The sequence below is a fragment of the Cucurbita pepo genome, chromosome 12, assembly GCF_057944985.1.
Source record: "Cucurbita pepo subsp. pepo isolate OVF chromosome 12, ASM5794498v1, whole genome shotgun sequence".
Classification (NCBI taxonomy): Eukaryota; Viridiplantae; Streptophyta; class Magnoliopsida; order Cucurbitales; family Cucurbitaceae; genus Cucurbita; species Cucurbita pepo.
In genome coordinates this window covers 7,024,819-7,046,955 of record NC_141809.1, presented here as the reverse complement: position 1 = coordinate 7,046,955, position 22,137 = coordinate 7,024,819, and the positions used below count along the sequence as shown (strand labels likewise).

General features: G+C 34.1%; 1 long non-coding RNA gene and 1 other non-coding gene across 2 annotated transcripts; both read left to right on the top strand.

The window, feature by feature from the left end:
* Window positions 1-1,809: 1,809 nt before the first annotated feature.
* TRNAT-AGU (transfer RNA threonine (anticodon AGU)) lies at window positions 1,810-1,883 on the top strand. The gene has a single exon. It is a non-coding gene; the product is annotated as a tRNA-Thr (tRNA).
* Window positions 1,884-20,171: 18,288 nt separating this feature from the next.
* LOC147789888 (uncharacterized) lies at window positions 20,172-21,936 on the top strand. Its single transcript, XR_015423144.1, has 4 exons — window positions 20,172-20,490; window positions 20,700-20,838; window positions 20,924-20,995; window positions 21,787-21,936. It is a non-coding gene; the product is annotated as an uncharacterized LOC147789888 (long non-coding RNA).
* Window positions 21,937-22,137: the final 201 nt, after the last annotated feature.

Sequence of the window (22,137 nt, the reverse complement as noted above, 5' to 3'; positions counted from 1 at the left end):
GGCCTATTGAGTCAGCGAACTAGAGCCACTCTCACCCATGCAAATCTAAGGATAATTCCGAATAAACAGGAGTTCATGGTTAGCTCAGGATTAAAACCGAGTTACCTAGGTTATCGAATGAAAAGAAAATCAGTCTCAACAGTAAACGACATTATAAAGTGAGAGTGGTTTTCTTCATGGTCCGATCTTATGCAATACTCTTTGCATAGGACGCCCCCACTCACATGTCTCCACATGTACAATTTAGTGATCACATTGTTTATATCATATACAAAAGTGGGCCGCATCCATAGTGTCCCCAGAATAAAGTACTCAGCCTTATCCTTATACTATAGATCATTTTGACTATATACTTGAACTTGATCCACTCTTATGTCTCTACATATAGTTCAAGTAATCATACTATAGCCAGAGTGTTCTTAGTTTATTGGATTTAGATTAATGATAGTAAAGTTCACTTTATTCAATGACAATCTTTATTGAATAAACAACAATAATAGCTTTATTGAAAATAGAATATGTTTTTGTTTACAAACTATGAGTTTTAGGACATAAAACCCAACATCGATATGTAACTATTCCATATGTAATAAAATTAGGATTATTTCCTGATTGGAACAATTCCAAATAGAGAACTTTTCCTATTCAAACAATTCTAAATATACATATTTTACTTTTAGAATAATTCTTAAGGTAGATTTTTTTTAAAATTTTTTTTGGAACAATTCCAAATGTAGTAAAATTAGGCTTTCAAAACTCTAAATTGTACCGCAAATGGATGAACGTCGTCATGGTCGCCGCTGTCACTTTTCAATTTACAATGAACCTAACCGTATACATTTGTCTAACAAATCGGTAAATCTAATGCCAAAAACAATCAATTTTACAAAACAATATTACATATATCTTATACATGAGAAATCAAATACCCACTATACTACTTTTAATTCAAAATAAAAATCAATAGGCTCTATACCAATGGAAGGGAACGAACTCTTCAATGTTCCCCCAATCTTGTTCACTCGTTACATGAACTAGGCATATTTAAATATACATTTTGATTCTTGCTCCGAGTTTATCACATTACTTGTAAAGTTTTAAACTCGCACAAATTTTTTTGTAACTGTTTTTTCTGTTAGTTGTTCTTTCATTTTCATGCATTGCATAGTGTATTTGAGTCACTCTCGATCTTTCGATGCCTCAAAATTCGGGGTGTAACAAAATAGGTCTCTTAGGTATGTATTTCATAATACAATTTTACATACAATGTATATCCTAGTCGTTTTTCTTTTTTCCTTTCGTAAAGTTAACATGGAATCAAAAACCTAAGATATAGTGTTCGAGTATTTGTTTGGTTGTCGTTTTAGTCTTCGATACGTATTTTTTTCAAGTTGCACTCGTAACTTAGTTGGTTAGAGCACTTGTTTCGCAAGCGAGAGGTCTTGAGTTCAACTCTCAACAAGAGCACAAATAAATTCAATGTTGTTAGGCTGAATTCTAAAAGTTTAGCCTAAAGAGTAATTTTATATAAAACAAAATAATACAATTTTAATATTAGATTGAATTCCAAGAGTTTATTACATATCTATTTCGTAATACAATTTTATTTGATTTGGGTTTACATTATAAAGACAAATTAGTATTTTCCTTATTTTTCTCATTCCTATAAATATGTCTCTTTGGTTTGTATTTTATGATACAATTCTATGTACAGTGTATTGTAGTAGTCTTTTCTGTTCTCTTCCCTAGTTTCTTGGGTGTTTATTCGTTTTGGCGATTCAAGAATTAGTATGTTTTTAGTTTCAAGTAGCTCTTGTAGCTCAGTTGGTTAGAGCACCACTTTAGTAAGTGGGAGGTCTTGAGTTCAACTCTCAACAAGAGCATTATTGCCCTTTAGTATGTTTCCAATATGTTACCAATAGACCTTGCTCCCCACAATAGCAATTAGTTGTTTAGCTCTAGAATGATACATTGAATAGAGAATATTTTATTCGGTCTAGAAACGAGGATTATCCATCGTATTTCCTTGTCTTCTTTCCTTAAGGTTCCATCTGTGCAAGGCAATTGTTGAAATTCTGGAAACAAAACATAAAAAAATGCTATTTTAAGTGAAAGATAACACATTATTTTAGTCTTCCATACATAGTTTTTGGAAGCCAGCAAATACAACAAAACATAAAAAAATGCTATTTTAAGTGAAAGATAACACATTATGCTATTTTAAGTGAAAGATAACACATTATTTTAGTCTTAGGCAATTGTTGAAATTCTCGAAACAAAACATAAAAAAATGCTATTTTAATTGAAAGATAACACATTATTTTAGTCTTCCATACATAGTTTTTCGAAGCCAGCAAATACAGTATACAAATTATATGTTGCTCAATGGCCATTAGAGACAAAAAGTGAAGAAAATGAAAAATAAAAAAAAATATTTGACGTGGGTATAGAGACTAAAAAGAAAAATGATTCTAGTTTTTTAGGAGAACAATATTTTGTATACCAAAGGTACAAATACAGAAACTTGGAAGTAAAAGAATTTTCTTTCTAAGGGGAGCACTCAATCTATGTGTATCTACCTTTTCGGTTGAATTCTTGTCGAAAATTAAAATTCTTATTATAAAGCAAGTTTGAATAATTAATTTCAACTCGTGCCAATATCTAACTCATGGAAAAAAATAAGACCAATGGGCTGCATAGGAAGCGGCACTCCCATTTCACTTTTACATCCATGCATGACCTAAAGATAAAAGGGAAGACCTCGACAAGATTAAAACCACGGAATGAAAATAATTTTAAGTTTGCATTACAAGGAAATCAATTGAATTCGAGGACGAATCCTCTTGAAGAATGGGAGAATGAACGAATAAGGTGTCTTAATTATGCCACAAAAACTTCTTGGTGGATAATAAGATTGTAGGGTACGTGTTTAAATTTAGAGATGTTTTATAGTATTTTTTTCACTTTAGAATATTATATTAAAATTCTAAGTTAAAATTAATTAATGGACGTTATGGTATTGATGGACAAGACATTTACAACATTTCAATGGACTATATATTACTTTAAAGGTTTATTTTGAAGGTTATAAATAGTCATTTATGTTATTAGTATGGTACAAAGATTTTGGATATTAGAATGAATGTTGAATAGTATGCTTCTTTACCCATGAACTTTTGCATTTCTTGTGTTTAGATTTACGTGCTAGAGTTATGCAAGTAGTCTTGACTCAGTTATTCTGTGAAGCGATTCGAATCATGAGTTTATAAATGAGTTTTTTTTTTTCTTTTTACTCTTTATCTTAATCATTGAGGTAATCGGTTCAAAAACTTTCTCTTGGATTGATTGCTTATCGTTTTGTGGTTTCTTGGATAATTTAGATGTAAACATCTTGTTCTTCAACAGTAATATTAGATCGAATTTCAAGAGTTTCATAACATATCTATTTCGTAATACAATTTTATTTGATTTGGGTTTACATTATAAAGACAAATGAGTATTTTGCTTATTTTTCTCATTCATATAAATATGTCTTTTGGTTTGTATTTTATGATACACTAGCTTGGGTGTTTATTCGTTTGGTGATTTAAGAATTGGTATGTTTTTTGTTTCAAGTAGCTCTTGTAGTTTAGTTGGTTAGAGCACCTGTTTAGAGCATTATTGCCCTTTAGTACGTATTCTCCATGATTGTGAGCTAGTACATTGAATAGAATAGAGAATATTTCTTTCCGTCAACAAAAGAGGATCGTTCCCCAAATGTCCATTTACAACATGAACGTTATATGTCGTAGGTACCTGTTTATATGTTGAATTCTTGTAACAACTTGAACCCCAACAAAAGCTACAATTAACTTTATTATAATATAAGATTAAAGCCATTTTCGATCTTGCTTCCACTATTGGTACAACAATTGGTATCATAGTTTTGTGGTTGTAGCATTTCGGCACACAACAAGTGGTATCAGAGCTTTGAAGGTTGTATTAACTTTATTATAATATAAGATTAAAGCCATTTTCGATCTTGCTTCCACTATTGGTACAACAATTGGTATCATAGTTTTGTGGTTGTACCATTTCGGCATACAACAAGTGGTATCAGAGCTTTGAAGGTTGTATTAACTTTATTATAATATAAGATTAAAGCCATTTTCGATCTTGCCTCCACTATTGGTACAACAATTGGTATCATAGTTTTGTGGAGCATTTCGGCACACAACAAGTGGTATCAAAGCGTGGTTGTCGTATTTCGGGAATTCTAAAAGTTTTGACACCCATCAACCATGAAACGTGCTCACAATCGTGTTATGTAGTATGCCATGTAATGTGGGTCATGTGAGACGCCATGTAATGTAAGAAACATATATGCGATGTTAGCACTACTTATGTAATGTCATGTTAGATATGTTAAGGGACCTCATGATGTATGTCACGTGCATCGGGATTCTTCCCCTTTATGTTACGAAAGAATGAAATACGATATTTATGTTTGTCATGATATCATGCGGGCCCTTTTCTGTTCTGTGGTGTTCGGCTACGTGTAACACGTTGTGCTCGACCAAGTCAGGTCCAGGGGGTATGTTTACGAGCTCGCCTGGTGGGTCCATGTACACGTACATGGGTCGTGTGTGAAGGAGTGCCACACACCCAACCCTACCCAGAATAGGAAAGCGCCCAAGGCTATGAAAAGTTTATGAAAAGTTAAGGTCCCGCTCATATGTTGCATGTGTTTGCATTCCTAACCCCAATAGTGGGTGACTTATTGAGTATTTCATAAAAATACTCAAGCCACGTGTTACCTACATTTTTGAGATAAAGACCCTACATTTTTTTAAGGCATGACAACAATGTACGGTTGACCCAGTTGACCAAGCTTGAAGCTGAGAACACCATGTAACTTGGAGATGGATATTTTTAGAAGTTTACGATTGGACTGTTTTAAGTTACAGTAGTATTGCTTTATTTAGATTCATTTTTAAATTGATTTAGCTTTATTTAGATTCATTTTTAAATTCAGTTATTTGAAGGTGGAGATGGGATATTTTTAGGAGGTAAGCCAATGTACGGTTGAGGAAGCTGAGAACCCATAAAAGTTGGAGATGGGATATTTTTAGGAGTTTACCATTCGATTGTTTTAAGTTACATTGATTTATTTTTAAATTCAGTTATTTGAAACTCTAATTCATTCTTAAATTCAGTTATCTGAAAGTTTATTTTTGGAGATAAGGTTGGTTTGGAGCGGATTCATTTTTAAATTCAGTTATTTGAAAGTTTATTTTTAGAGTTAAGGTTGTTTTAAATTCAGTTATTTGAAAGTCTAGATTCATTCTTAAATTCAGTTATCTGAAAGTAAATTCAGTTATCTAAAAGTAAATTCAGTTATGTGAAAGTATATTTTTGGAGATAAGGTTGTTTTTGGAGCGGATTCATTTTAAATCCAGTTATTTGAAAGTTTATTTTTAGAGATAAAGATGTTTTGGATCTATGAATGATTACGAACGAAATAGGAGTTATTTATGATGAGCTTACGCTTAATAAGTTATGTATGCATGAGTGACATCACTAGTTAGGTTAAAAGAAAATTAGGGTCGTTACCGTTGTTCTAAAAAAAAGTTAACTCTTAAGGTTAAATTGGTAATCATCTCCACGGATTAAGCAAATTATGAACTTGTTGTAAATTGTCATAAATTTTTTTATTTAATTTAGTTATTAACTCTCATCCCATGTATAGCCGTTTTGGTTAAATAAAAATATTAATTTGGTTATTTAATCTTTAACCATTTTAATTAATATCTTATTTATTTTGGTTATTAATCCTCATTTAGTATATATATAACATTCATATTGTGAGTCACATTGTATTTTGAGTGACATTTTGGAGAAACTTTTTGGTAAGAGACTTTGTAGCGTGAGAGTGAAGTATTCACTTGTAAACACTTTGATTATTAGTGATTGGTGGCTATACGTGGATGTAGGGGAATTTCTTGTCTCTGAACTACATAAATCTTTGTCTTTTTGTTTAAATTTCATTAGTTGGTGTTGTGAGTACATTTGATCTTGCTTCCACTATTGGTACAACAATTGATATCATAGTTTTGTGGTTGTAGCATTTCGGCGCACAACAAATGGTATCAGAGCTTTGAAGGTTGTATCATTTTTGTACAAGTGGTATCAAAGCCTGGTTGTGGTATTTGGGGTATTCTAAAAGTTTTGACCCCATCAACTACAAAACATGCTCACAATCGTGCTTATTTTCTTGAAAATCAATTTTCAAGAATTGTATTTTTCTACTTTCATCCAGATTACTTGTTACAAATGGCAGAGTCATCTGATATTAAATCAGGATGTGGATCGAGAATTTTGAGTTTTAATCTTGAAGTAGAAAAATTTGATGGAATCAATAATTTTGGTGTTTGGCACAAAGTTACTGATTTGTTGGCCATGCAAGACCTTGATGCTTCTCTCGTAACGGAGATGCCTGAAAACATAATGAAAACATGACAGACGCATAATTATGTATGACTCAAATTTGATCTTGGTTATAACATATGTGAAGATGGAAAGCTCAAAGATTGGAATTGAGAAGTTCAATTGATCCAATTTTGGTTTCTAGAAGATGTAGATGGAAGATTTTCTGTACCAGAAAGATCTCCATGAATCTCTATTGGGGTGAAACCGAATATCATAACCACAGAGCAGCGAAAGCTCAAGGATCGGCAGGCCTTAGGGTTGATTTGGTTGACACTGTCCAAAAATGTGGCGTTTCACATTATCAAGGAGAAGATAATGTAAGTTCTATTGAAGGCGCTATTAAATAGGTACGAAAAACCGTTGAGTATGAACAAGGTGTATTTGATTCGAAGATTTTTCAATCTACAAATGTCTGAAGGTAGATCTGTTGTGGATCATATAAATGAATTCAATATGATTTTAAGTCAACTGAGTTCGGTGGAAATTAATTTTGAAGATTAAATTAAAGAACTGATTTTGATGTCCTCTTTACAGTTGTGGGATACTGTTGTTGTCGCGAACAACCGTTCCCAAATATCTAATAAGTTGAAGTTTAATTAAATTTGAGATTTAGTTCTCAGCGAAAGTATTTGAAAACGGAAAATTAAATTGGAGATTCTTAAGGCAATGCTCTTAGTGTTGATAAAGGGGAAAAAGTAAATGAAAGAGCCCAAACAAACAAGGACGATGAAAATCAAAGAACCGAAAAAAATCTCCAAACATGCTAAACGTAACGTGTTGCAATAATTCTTATTGTGGACAGCTCGATTGAATCTTGGATTTTGGATTTAGGCGCATTATTCCATTCTACTCTGAGTAAGAAATTGTTTCAAAATTTCAAATCCGAATTTTTTTTTAAGGTGTATCTTGCCGACAACAAAAACCTTGATGATTGAAATGAATGGAGATGTCTGCAAACAAACTCAAGTAAGAAATCAGGACATTAAAGAAGTTTAGATATATTTCTGGTCTCAAGAAGAATATAATCTCTATGGATTAGTTGGATAGCACATGTTATGCACCAGAATTTGGAAAAAGTTTGTGAAAGATTGTGAAGGGTTCCATGGTCAGCACATGACACAAAATTTGATATATACGTAGAGTGCATAGACATGGTTGTCGTAAAGTGGAATCATGAGGGATGATTAGACGGTGAGAACCTACAACCCTGAACAATGAAAGACTCAAGGAGTCAGGAATTATGAGAGTGGAGACTTGAGTCCCTACCAAGACTGCCTAACCACCCTTGAGACCTAGAAGGCCACCTAAATACCTCAGGATGTAGAAGAAAGATTTCTAAACCGATAGTAGCTGGTATGGCGTTCAACTAGTTTCCACTCACCTTTCCACTCTTGTACGATACCATCAAGCGAGGTGTTACATTGGTTAGGATTGTGATACTCAGTGGTAGATTGACTATTCTGCATGGTGGGTCCATCCTATGGTAGAACATTGAACACGCAAGTAGTTAGAGGTTAACCTGCACATAAGATTCTTCCTATGGGAGGATTTCCTATGGGAGGATGTTGATCATGCAGGTTGTTGGGTTTTATGTCCTAAAACTCATAGTTTGTAAATAAAAACATATTCTATTTTCAATAAAGTTATCAAAAGATTGTTATTGAATAAATTGTATTTTACTATCGTTAATCTAAATCCAATAAACTAAGAATACTCTAGCTATAGTATGATTACTTGAACTATATGTAGAAACATAAGAGTGGATCAAGTTCAAGTATATAGTCAAAATGATCTATAGTACAGGGATAAGGCTGAGTATCTTATCTTGGGGACACTATGGATGCGGCCCACTTTTGTATATGACATAACAATGTGATCACTAAATTGTACATACGGAGACATGTGAGTGGAGGCGTCCTACGCAATGAGTATTGAATAAGATTGGACCATGAAGAAAATCACTCTCACTTTATAATGTTGTTTACTGTTGAGACTGATTTTCTTTTCATTCAATGACCTAGGTAACTCTATCTTAATCCTGAGCTAACCATGAACTCCTGTTTATTCGAAATTATCCTTAGAATTGCATGGGTGAGAGTGACTCGAGTTCGCCGACTCAATAGGTCTCCCATTTCAGAGGTAACACTAGGTGAATGGCTGGGGCGTGGGGTGCAAGATGGAGTTCGCTCCTACCTACTTTTAGGGATAGAAGAGAGGTAGTTCCCTTAGGTACTGACTCTAGGTATTAAACAAGGGGCCCACCCTTGCATTGGCCTGAGAGGGATTCGGTTTACTAGTTGGACCACAAACCAATTGTTCATAAGAGGATCAGTGGGACATAAGAAACAAGAAGTAACTTCAGGGGTAAAACGGTTAATTGACCCATCTGAGAAATATCTCACGAAACTCAAATCCCAGCCGTTGGATCTTCCCCAAATTTTGATATGATCTAGAAGATGGACAGATCATCACATCAAACGGCTATTATGCAAAACCAAAGTCGGTGAGGCTCTGACTGGAGTAGATATTTCGGGCGGATTTTCCAGAAAATCTAACTGCCAATTCACGACGATTCTGGAGCTTTCAATGTCGGTTTAAGCTCGCCTATAAAGTCTGGAGTATGTGAAACAATATGGAATAAGACTCGAGCAAGGTCGAGCACCCATTCGAGAGTTATGAGAGTTTAGTTTGTGGGTCTCCTACTCTCGGGTTTCTTCCAAATTTGAGAGCAATTCTCCACCATTCCTCCTTAAACTTATTCCAATAGTTTCCAAACAAGATTACCCACAAGTTATATGAAGGAATTGAGAGCTGAAACGTCGTAGAACAAGATACCCATGATATCGGAAATCCGGCGTTTCGAGTGAGTTGCATACCGAGAATGATTTCTGAAAATTAAGGTTCCACACTCAAAGACATTCCTCCAAATCAATTCCTATAGCTTGATGAAAGGATATTTAAGAGGTTCCATGAAGAAATCGGGCCTTGAAAACCCCTAGAATCGGCTACCCGATAAGAAATCCCCTGTTTTAGCTTTGGCGAGGAAAATGATTTTGGACGAACTTTGGAGGCTAATATCTTAGGCTATGATCCAAGAAAATGTATGAAATCAATCTCAAGCTCTTCCTTGTAATAGGCTAATATCTTAGGCTATGATCCACGAAAAGGTATGAAATCAATCCCAAGCTCTTCCTTGTACTATCATCGTTAAGTTTCATGAAGAAATCGAGGGGATAAACGAAGAGATCGGGGCTGTGGAAGGCCACTTCCAGACGGCGGCGCAAAGGACGCGCGTGTCTTCTTCCTGTCCAGAGGAAGAAGATGATGACGTGGCCGGTTCAGTTGAACCGGCCAAGTAAGCCCAAAATTTGGTCTTCCCTCGGTGTTTTTAAATTTTAACCCCCTTCCAGGCTAGTTCTCATGATAAACTTTATGGTTCTAGAAACTAGACACAATAAGGAGTCTATAGAAGGAAAAGTGAAGTAATTCAAATACGGGAAGCTCAAGAACGGAGGTCCTGAACATCAACGATGAGGTAAGTAGCCACCTTGGACTTTTCTTAAGAAATACTTGTAGGAATCGCTTGGATTTTCATATGAACCATAAACCAAGTATTACATAAGGATCTATGAAAAAAAAAAACTCAAAGAACCGTAAGTTAAGGCGCTGAACAGACCAAATTGCTCGGGATTTAAGGAACATTAAAGTAACCCACTAAATGAGCCCTGATGCCTATGAAACTTTAATGATGAGCATATTATAGCATGTTTAGGTTATATGTGAAATTTAGTGGTCAATGGATAAGTATAAATAGGTAAACCAAGAAACGGGGCAAAATGACCATAATGCCCGTAAGGATCTCTACCTACGGTTCATGAGCTAGATGACCTCCAAATACTATGAAACTCTACAGTAGATCTTATTGTATGATGATTGATGAGGTGGTGAAGTTTGAAAGTCACTGGAACTCGTTAAGTACCAAAACCAAGACTTAGGGGTAAAATGACCATAATGCCCATAAGGAAGACTACCTACGGGTTAAGTCCTAAATGACCTCCCAACATTATGAAATGTTGTATGAATCTTTATCTCATGATATTGTATAAGGTAATGAAGTTTGGGAATCATTGGGAAACGTTAGATAGCAAAACCAAGATATTGGAAAAAATGTACATCACGATCCACATGACTTTACCTCCTAGAATGACTAACGAGGTACCCATGAAATAAGAGATTCCCCCATAGGTATCCTTGGTTGCTAATAAGATTCTAAGTGTACAAGGTTCCGTTGGACTATTCCTAAGAAGAACCTTTAGGTTCCAACCTTGACCCAAGACGTTATGCATAAACCTAGGATCCCCAAGAGTACAAGGAAACACCTAGGTTAATGTAGATGGTATGCTTAACAAGTTCTAGGATCCATGCTCGGAGTAACCATTATCTCCCATCACGAAGTGTACCACGAGATTCCTATTCCTCTTTAGGTGAGATGCCCTGCTATATGTACCACGAGTAGGTTGTCATGATGGACTTATTATTTTCCTCACCTAAATGAGATGCTCTGCAACACGATATGCTAGCAGGATGCCACATTTGTGATAATGTCACCTATGCACTCATGGGGAGAAAACTAAGGGTTACTTTGAAAGTGTTTTCAGGACTAAAACACGATATATGACATGACAACCTCTAACGATTAGTTCCTGAAAACGAAACAAGAAGTCATATCCTAGCTCAAGGTCTAAATATGCTCCAAATCACCAACCATGTCCTATAAGGTTTATTTTATATGACATGAGAATAAGCTCAAGATTTCAAGTTGGTTGGAGCAAGTTTGGAATATAAGCCAAGATGGAACTTAAAGAAACGCCTAAAGAAAACATGTCAAGATTCAAGACCCTTCTAGAATCCTCTAAGGAGCCCATTATGAACTTATGACCTTCTAGAATAATTCATGCTAGTTATTACGATGGATTCATATGATCACGAATGTATATAACGACTTACGCCTAAAGAAAATAAGAATCTTAGAAACTTATAAGATTAAGAACCAAGAACAAGTTATACAACCACCAAGACAAGAAGAATGTTAGGTACCACTCAAACATAAGGGACCAAAGTCCACAAGACTCAAAATTCAAGAATGCTAGGTATTACTCTAAGCATGTCTAATTGTGGCCCATAACTCCCACCATGCGGTGCTTTCTAAGGAGGCTTTTTTCCTCCTCTAGGTGGGATGCCCTGCACCATGTTTGCTTTGCAGGATGTCACGTTTGGCCTCATTCCCCTCACCTAGATGAGATGCCCTACGCCATGTTATGATTTGCAGGATGCCATGTTCATGTATGCACCGATCACGCGACCTATATGGTCTATGTTATATTATGCGACCTTTATGGTCTATGCCATGTTCATGCATGCATCGATCACGTGACCTTTATGGTCTATGCCATGTTCATGCATGTATCGATCACGTGACCTTTATGGTATATCATGGGGAGAACCTATGGCCACGATGGAGCAAGAAGAGAGTAAGTTACCCTAGCCATGAATTAAGAATCTCCTAAGACCTCCCATGGTACGTCATGTGTATGACTTAGACTACGTTGCTTGGAACGTAAGAAGCCTTGAGCGTAGGTATTAAGACTGTGTCGCTTGGAATGTATGAAGCCTCAGACACAGGTTGACAAGTTTATGTCTAGTACCGTAAATCATAAGGGGAGTGTCTTGGAGAACGAATTAAGAAACATAACAAGAACTTACAACAAGAACAAGAATAAGAACAAGAAAAACAAAAAGTGTGGTACCCTAGCATATCAAGGACACGATTAAGAGCCTACAAGTAGGCTGCTTACTGAGTCTTGTACTCATTCTTTATTCTCCATTTTTTTAGGAAATAAGAAGCTGGTCAAGGTCGAGAGCGGACTCTGGAGCTGGTGCCATAGACAAACCACACCCATCATCCTTCTACCCTTTTGTGTCGTCCCTTAACTTGTGTTTTAACTGTTATGTTGTGTTTTAAAATACTTTGTATAAACTTTATTTTTGTTTGATATGTTTTAAGTTTTGGTTGTTTTATTTTGTTGAAAAATTTACCCGTCTTTCTAGAGTCATCGAGTCAGCCCGATCTTTACAGGTATGTCCCTAAAATGGCAGGTATATTGAATCGGCTAAAAGAGTCATTCTCACCCATGTAAATTAAAGGACAAGCTCTCACAGGCAGAAGTTCATAACTCACTCAGGATTAAGATCAAGTCGCATATGATCATCATGTGAAATATTAATCTTCTCAATTAACGGATTTATAAAGAAATTTTAAATATTTTTTGGTTCTGTCTTATACAAACTCATTGTATATGATACCCCCACTTACATATCTCCACATGAACGATTTGGATAAAATCATTTGCAACGATTACAAAGTGAGCCGTATCAATAGTGATACCAGGATAAAGCACCCAACTTTATCCATATACTATAGACTCTTTAGGTTATTACTTGAACACGATTCTCTTGTATGCACCCAACTTTATCCATATACTATAGACTCTTTAGGTTATTACTTGAACACGATTCTCTGGTATGTCAACCACATATTGTTCGAGATTACATTAATAACCTTGATTTTCATACCATGGATAACAATTAAATTACAAATAAAATAATAAAAATTATAGTTAAAAAGTAAACAATTAATTACGAGGCTTTAGGGCATAAATCTCAACAATCTCCCACTTGCTCTATACCCAACACCTTCTCTCACTTGCCCTAGAGAAGATGAGACATGTCTAGTAATCCTAGACATTCTAGATGATCCTCAAACACTTTAGCCTAGAGAGTCATTTTATATAAAACAAAATAATTATCATTAAAAGTCATTTTGGTCACAACCACGATGCTTTCTCTCTCAATATCATTTTTTATAGATTGATCTTTTAAATTTCCTTCATATTAGTCTTTGTATCACTATCATCACAATGAAAGTGACAAACTAAATCACATGTGAAACACCTTTCAAATGTTTAAGAAATTATTATAGTCATACCAGTCATTTTGTTGCTTTAAAAGTAAAAAATGTTCGGTATACCATACTTCACAATCTAAGGTAAAATTGATCTTAACCTAAATTTTCTAAATTTATGTAACTAGTGTATCACTTAAAGATCAAATCTTTAACTCCATACACAAAATAAAAAAAAATTCTCATTATCGAGGGATACTTTGAGAAAACTTTAATTTTTCAAGTCATACATTAGTTTAACTAATATAATTTAATTAACTATATATTTAAGGTTAATTCTCATCTATGCATTAATTATCTCCCACTCAGGAAAGATAATTAATTATACTCTCAACATTTGAGGTTACTTACGATACTCTTCCTCTTACTTTATATTTCAATGATCATTATCATTCTTTGAAGTCTTGCATCAAATATTTGACAATTTTGTCAACATAATATATATGAGACAATATTGACATTTATCCTTAAATCTCTATTTATGTTAGAGTGAAAGATCACATCAATTCATAAGGAGTAATATGTCTCCCGCCTAAAAAAAATTGAAAAAATTCACTCATCAATTAGTAATTTTCTTGTTTTCACAAGCTCATTACAATTTATTTAAAGTTATAGGTTATCAAACCTTCTATTATAGATTAAATTCATTTCACAAATCAACTTTTACTCCTTTAGCAAATATTTTGCTTTTGAATTTTAATAATAAATCCATATAATAATATGTGCAGATGTATCCTCTTACATTTCTTTTCACAAAAAGAATTCTAAATATTTATTTAACATATCTCATATATACAAAAATGAATTAGAGAATAATAATAGACTCTAGAATTACAACAGGAGAGAAAGTCTACTTCTAGCTACTTTCTCCCATTAAGTTCAACTCTTTGTCATGAATCCTGTTTTGAAGATCTATATCTTCTTATCTATACATAATTTTTCTTTTGTAGGTCAATTCATATCGTATGAGTTTAACCTCATCAAGAATATCTACAAATCTCTGGATTTTATGACTTTAAAATATTTATCCTTCGTCATCATCCCTCATAACTATTTTGAGGGTAATAAGTCCTTAAATTGGTCATCTAACATGACAATTTGAATTTTAGTAGGATTGAATCATCTCATAATTTCCCCACTACAATGAGACTTATTGAATTAATGACTAGGATCCACTTGACTCTCAAGCGAAATTAAATTGTTAACAACTTTGGTTAACTATTAAGGGCTCCACTTGGAACTATTTAATTAACACTATCTCACCTTATTATAAGTGTATGTCCTTCTATGAACTTCTTTAGAAAATTACATTTGTCATACCAATATGTTTTTCTATTTAGAATTAAATAAAGGACTATTTTGTTTCTTTTTAGGAGTAGCCTACAGTTAGGCATAATTTTGAACATATTTGTCTTAGCATATATGCTTGATTACAATTATTGAAGTGTTGTAAACTAAGTTTACTACATTTCCGTAATTCCAAAAATTGTCTCATAGACAATTTTGAAGGCAATCATGTTCACTGTGCAATCTCGATTGCAAATCCTAACAAGAGTTCAATAATAGTGTATAATTTTTTTTTAATACGTGACTATATCTAATATAGTATTATTTTCTCCTCTTACATCACAATTTTACAAAATTGTATTATGTTGAGAGTTGGAAATAAATTCCACCTTCTATCAACTAATTTTAGTACACAATATTCTCGGACTATTGACAGATGTCCTTCTCGTACTATCAACTAAACCTTAAACCCTAAACCCTAATATTAAATGATTACATATATTTCATAACTAATTAAAACTAGAAAAAGAAAATATAAACTAACTAAATCTAGAGAATAAAATAAAATATACTACTCTTCAAATTTAAAATATCTAATATATATTCCCTAACTAATATATTCTTCAAATATTAAATGATTACCTATATTCCATAACTAATTCAAACTAGAAAGAAGTTGCACTAAATTCTAACATCTACATCATCAAGTATTTTTCAAGAATTACATATCAAGTGTAATGAAAAACAAATCTTGGTAGTAGATCTTATATCAGCTATAAGGGGTGTCATCTAGTCTCCACAAAAAATCTAGTAAATCAAATTTACTTTCATTTAGTTTTTTTTTTTCCATAGAGTAATTTGGAAAATTTCTTTCACTATAAGCTAGGAACTATTTCCTATCAATAGCTTCAGTCATAAAATTTTTCTTGATTTTTATAATACTTAATTTCGAGATTATTTAAATAAAATTTAACTTCTATGGACTTAATCATCTCATATGTTTTTTGTCTTTTTCTTATCTTTTAGTCATGACATCCAACATATTAACTAGAAGATATGAACAAAGCTTTCTCATCACCTTTGATTCATCAATCATGTGCTCTTCGAATAATTCGATTCACAATAGGTCTTGAGAACATTTCAAAATAAAGACAAAAAAAAAAAAAAATACACTTCCCTAAACCTATGTTTGGTCACTAACCGAACATGACTTATATAGAAACTAAACTTTGTTCAATCATACATGTAACAACTCTAACCGACTTGCCTCTACTCTAGGCCAAGCCTAAGGCTCTACCTCACCTTTGCCCTACCTCAAAATCCTTCTAATGCAATGTCCCATCTGATATAGTTGTTTTGATTATCAATCGTGACCAAAATAAGTTAACAAATGTTCATATTATAATTTATGTCGATAGGTAATTAACATCGTTTATATTTCACTCGTACTAATCATGTCAAGCTTTAAAAAAAAAAAAAGTAATAATAATAATAATAATCCCAGATAAACAACATATAAAAAATATTTATTTATTTAAATATTAAAATCAAACTTTCAAATTTATGGATACATGAATTTTTTGACTGACCAGTTGTAGCAAATATCATAATTATCGGTTTTATAGTTGAACATACAGACATTTTCCTCACTCATATGCCACGAACATAGCATACTTTCACAATTATCTCTATCTCTCTTATCTATGTAGACATTGAAGTAATGAAACGAGCTAGGCCATTAGAAGGAACAGTAAAACAATGTTGTGCCCCATAAATTTGGACGAAAACTGAAGTCGTAGCTGGCCAAAGGAGTCAGCATGTGGACTCCCAAGTCATCATTGCTTGATTTGCAGTGAACAGCGAGCTGATTTTTAGATTTTAGAGCATTTGTTATCTTGACCATAATCTTTGGGTTTTGGAGGAATGATCCTTCGATGGTAGTCACTTGGTTAGCAAAGAATAATGAAATTAAGAGAGAAAGTGCAAGTGTTGAAAATAAACTCATGTGGTTGAAATGGGAGAGAAAAAGAGATGGGTATGAACACATTTGTTTGTGCATGATTTGTTTCACTCTTTATAGTTGAAAAGGAGTGTAATGGAAGATAACAGTTGATCTGGTAATAACCCAAAAATAAATAAATAAATAAACTAACCCATTTGTTTGTATTTCTAATTCATTATTTTCTTTTTTGTAACGTATGGTTTTGTGAGAAGAAGTTAGTTGAGTATTTTAGGGTGGTAGTTATTGGGAGAGGGAAGAGATTAGTTATTATTAATTAATTCTTTTATTATTATTATTTTTTTTACTGTTGTTAGTTTATAATAAAAATAGAACCGTGATTGATAACTGTTATTTTTTAAATGGAAAAATATATGATTGAAACTGTTATTTCTCTCTAAAATTTTTAATTAAAAAAGTAAAACTATAATATGAAAATTAATTTTATGTTATGGTCGTTCGGGTCCTTCACCTAGACTAATTTCATAGTGTTTCATGACCTAGCCCAACGAGGCTTTTATCTGGTCATCATATGTAAGGACCGGTCTGACTCGATACTCCAAAAAGGTGAGTAAACTTTCACGAAATAAAACAAACAGTATTTAAAACATAACATTACTTAAAACAAAACAGTGTTCATACATGAGTAATTAAAACACAACATAATAGTTAAAACACCGAATAAGGAACGAACACAAAATATTTCAAAACAAATGGGTTGAAGACGACCGGTGAGGCTTGTCTATGACACCTGCTTCGGAGTCCGCTCCCAACCTCGACTAGCTCCTTATTACCTGAAAAAAAAAATGCAAAATAAGGAAGGAGTACAAGACTCAGCAAGTAGCCTACTTGTAGGCTCTTTATCGTGTCCTTGATAAGCTAGGACACCACACTCTTTCTTTTCTTCTTCTTGTTTCTTTTGTAAGTAATTAGGCCCGTTCTATTTCTGACTTGGAGTTATGTTAAGAATGAGAAATAGAATTGGGACAGAAAGTTACATCTTCATTAATATTCACAATGTTTAAATAGGATACAAGCTACCGACGAATACCTAAAATTAAGGGAAAATATTAACTAACTAAATCTTGAGAGTCAAATAAAATATACTACTAATCAAATCATAAAGTAAAAAAAATATTAATTAAGAATGTATAAGATATATTCCAACACTAATTATTATAATATATTCTCCTAATATTATATCTTAATACTCCCCCTCAAGTTGGAGAGTGGCTGTCAATCACACCCAACTTGTCTTTCAAAAAATCGAACTGACTTCTTCCCAAATTTTTAGTGAAAATATCCGCCAATTGCATTTTAGTCGAAACATAACATGGTTTGATGATTCTAGCTTGTAATTTTCTTCGAACTATATGACAATCTATTTCTATGTGTTTCGTACGTTTATGAAAAACTGGATTGGCTGCTATCTGTAATGATGCTTGATTATCACAATACAATAATGCTGGTTCGGACAGTGGAACTTTCAAGTCTTGAAGAATGTATCTTAACCAAGCTAACTCTAAACAAGTATTTGTCACCGCTCGACACTCGGCTTCTGCTGATGATCTGGACACATTGGTTTGCTTTTTAGACTTCCAAGGAATAATTGAATTTCCAAGGAAAATGCAGAACCTAGAAATTAATGGTCTGGAAGTTCGACAACCGCCCCAGTCTGAATCGCAATATGCTTGTAATCTTAAGTTGATTTCAGATGGTACTACAAGTCCTTGACCAGGAATACCTTTGATGTATCTCAGAACTCGAAGAGTTGCCTCCCAATGTGGTTTTCTTGGTTCATGCATAAATTGACTAAGCACACGAACTGAATACACTATGTCAGGCCTAGTAACGGATAAATATATTAATCTTCCAATCAACCGTCTGTATCTACTTGGATCATTCAACTTCTCCCCTTCTGTTAAAGAAAGTTTCAGATTATGCTCCATAGGAAATCTTTCTGGATGTGCTCCTGTAAGACCAGTGTCTTGAAAAATGTCTAGAGCATACTTCCTTTGAGAGATAAAAATTTCTTTTCTAGACCTAGAAAATTCAATGCCTATAATATATTACAAATTCCCTAAATCTTTGATAAGGAATTTCTCGAGTAAACAAGTCTTGAGATGTTGAATTTCTTTGAAAAATGTCTAGAGCATGCTTGCTTGATCCTCTTAATTTCAAGTCCTTGAATCCTTTGGATCTTACATGGGGCGCTTGTTATTTTTGGAGCTAATTTCCTTTATTTTTTTGGGGCGTTACATCATATCTCATCACTTGGCTCCCCAAATCGTATTTATCAATCACAGTTTTATACATGATCCCAAGATGAATTGGTTAACTCTTTACTAGTCTCTATGTCGTACATCTACGTATCATGAATACATGATCCTAAGATGAATTGGTCCTCTCTTTCTTATAACATTTTCCATACTACACCAAACATAATTATTTCATTCATAAGCATCGTAAACAAAACCTTAAACCAAACCACCACGAAGAGATCCAGATCAGCTACATAGGGTTCATTTGAAATAGTTCTTACTTTCTTTCATTAAATGACACAACAATTTGATAACTATTTGACAAACCCCGTTTATTGTTCTTTATAATCCAAAATGGTTTAGAAATTTTGGAAACTCCTCGTTCTCAATTTGTTTAAAAAAATAATGACCCTTTAAATTGTTATTTTACCGTCTACGATCGAGTTGCGAAATGCCTTCTTAGGGTAAGTCCGTATTTCCCTCCTCTAATATGACATTTCTAAGGAAAATGTATGTATTATTACCTTATGACATGATGTAAAGTGCCTTTTGTATCATATATTTGTTTTATCATTTCCTTATATAAACCCAACATTTTCTATTAATTTCTCCCAAAGTTGGGAACTTAAATAAATGGGACTACTACCCCGTGACTGTCTTCTAATAACAATTGGTTGTGAACTTGATTCGATGGACCTCCCTGTACATTGTGTTAGCATTTTCAAATATTGTCACAGTCGTACATTTTCAACCATACAACGTCACGATTTTGTCACACTCATGGAAAATCTTTTTTTTGCCTGACTTTATGGGTACGATTTTGTCACACTCATGAAAAATCTTTTTTTTGCCTGACTTTATGACTACATTAGACTTTAGACAAGGTTGGTCACTAACCGAACATGACTTATATAGAAACTAAACTTTGTTCAATCATACATGTAACAACTCTAACCGACTTGCCTCTACTCTAGGTGTAACAACCTAAAATAATGATAATATGTATTTATTTGTTGTGTGTTTGGTGATGATGATGATAATAATAATAATTATTATTATTATAAAAATAATAATAAAAAATAATAATAATAATAATAATAATTAAAAAAAAAAAAAAAAAAAAAAAAAATCGAAACGAAGCAGCTGCGTCAAGCAGCTGCTGTAAAGGGGGATGAGGGGCGGCGGATGCGTAGGCTGGAGGCGTGGGATGGATGAGTGGATTGTTAGAGGGTATGGAGGCGTATTAGGGCCTTGATTAGGTTTTAAAAAGGAAGAAAAACGAAGAAGAGTGATTAGCGAAAAACCCAGAAAACAGAGGAGGAAATTTTTGAGAATTCGAGTTTTGGTTGCTTAAAATTGGACATCAATCGAGGGTAAAGGAAGAGGGGTTGTTGCTGAGGAATCATTTGAGGAAGGGGATACGGCCACGAGCTGAATCGGACGGTGATTCGAAGGTAACGAAAAACCCATATCACCGAACCTTTAAATCTCGATATCTTGATTCATACTGCATAATAAGTTATGAAATAAGGCTTGTTAGAACCGTAGTTAGAAGATCTATAATGTTGTAGAAGAAATCAGAACGAAATTCGAGCAGTAGAGATGAAATTTTTGCTTCGGGACACAACGGGTATTAAAGGAAAAGATTGGGAAAAAATGGCAGGGAGGAGAGGTTGAAGACGAGCGCGTGAAGGACACGCGAGGCGCGTGGGAGGCCGCGAGTGGAAGTGCGATTGCGCGCGGATCAGGCGCGTGAGAAACGAACCCCGACCTTGTCTTGGCGCGTGAGGGCGCGTGAGCAGGTATTTTGGCTTCCGGTTTGTCCCGTTCGACTCCTTTTGACCTGTCCTATCAAAATTGGTCTATACTTATGTTGAAATTGATTAGGTCTAATAGGAAGGAATTGTGTTGAAATACTATTAAACGTACATTCAAGGGGGAAAAGGAGTTCGAAACCAAGTAAGTAGCGTATCGACCTTTGAACTAGTTCTTAACTTGTTTTACAACATGTGAGTATGTTGTTTACCTGATTAAGAGCTTAATATGTTATGATGAGCTTTGATGATATTGAGTGTTTATTGTATATTGTGACTGCTTGCCTGTGATGTAAGCATGATATAAATGATTGTCAGAATGTTCTATGTGTTGAACATGATACATGTATGAAAACATGCAGTAACTGTGAGTATGTTATGCATGTTAATAGAAAGGTTATGACTCTAAGATATGCTTATTGGTTGTTGAGCTATGGCTTATTTATATGAGTATGATAGTCTACTAATTCCCGCGGAGTTCCTGGCCAACGCGCTGTGTGCTAAGTCAGGGAGCATGAGTACTCCTGACCGTTGGTATATGAGATAAACAGGCCGCCAGAGCAATTAGTAGACGGGCCGTATTTGACCGAGAGCGAGTCTTACATACGAGTCCGAAAATTCTAGATAAGCATATCGAGAGAGAGTCAGTAACCTAGCTGGAGGTAGCTGAGATACCTCATTAATGAATAGATGACCCTAGTAAGAGAAACTAGGAGTCAATGTTGAATAAAACTTAAAAACATTTGCTATGTTAAGCTGGAGGTAGCTGAGATACCTCATTAGTGTACAGATGACCCTAGTAAGAGAACTAGGAGTCAGTGATGAATAAAGCTTAAAAACACCTGGAAAGATTAGTTATGAACCCGTGAATGATAAGCTAGCTACTTACTGAGTAATCTAATTACTCATCAAAATTATTATAACTTTTCTTTCCAGATTTAGATGATGCAGGCCAACCGAGGACGAGACCAGCGGGCTAGAGACTACTGGGAATCCATGTCTGGGTCTGTTTATGTAATTATGGTTTCGTTGTCGAGAATCTACTTCGGTTGTTTTAAGTTTAAATAGCACTCGTTTTAAATGTTTTACTTGATGTTTTTGGAAATATTTTTTTTTTAAATTTATCATTGGTTGTCGGAGTTTATTATCGAGGTCAGTAGTAACTCCTGTGAATCGCGTTGACGATGAGCGGGGTGTTACAAGTTGGTATCAGAGCCTAGGTTATAGGTTCTGTAGACAGTCTAGAATAGACAGTATGGATTCCTTTAGTCCAGCTCAGCGGTATCT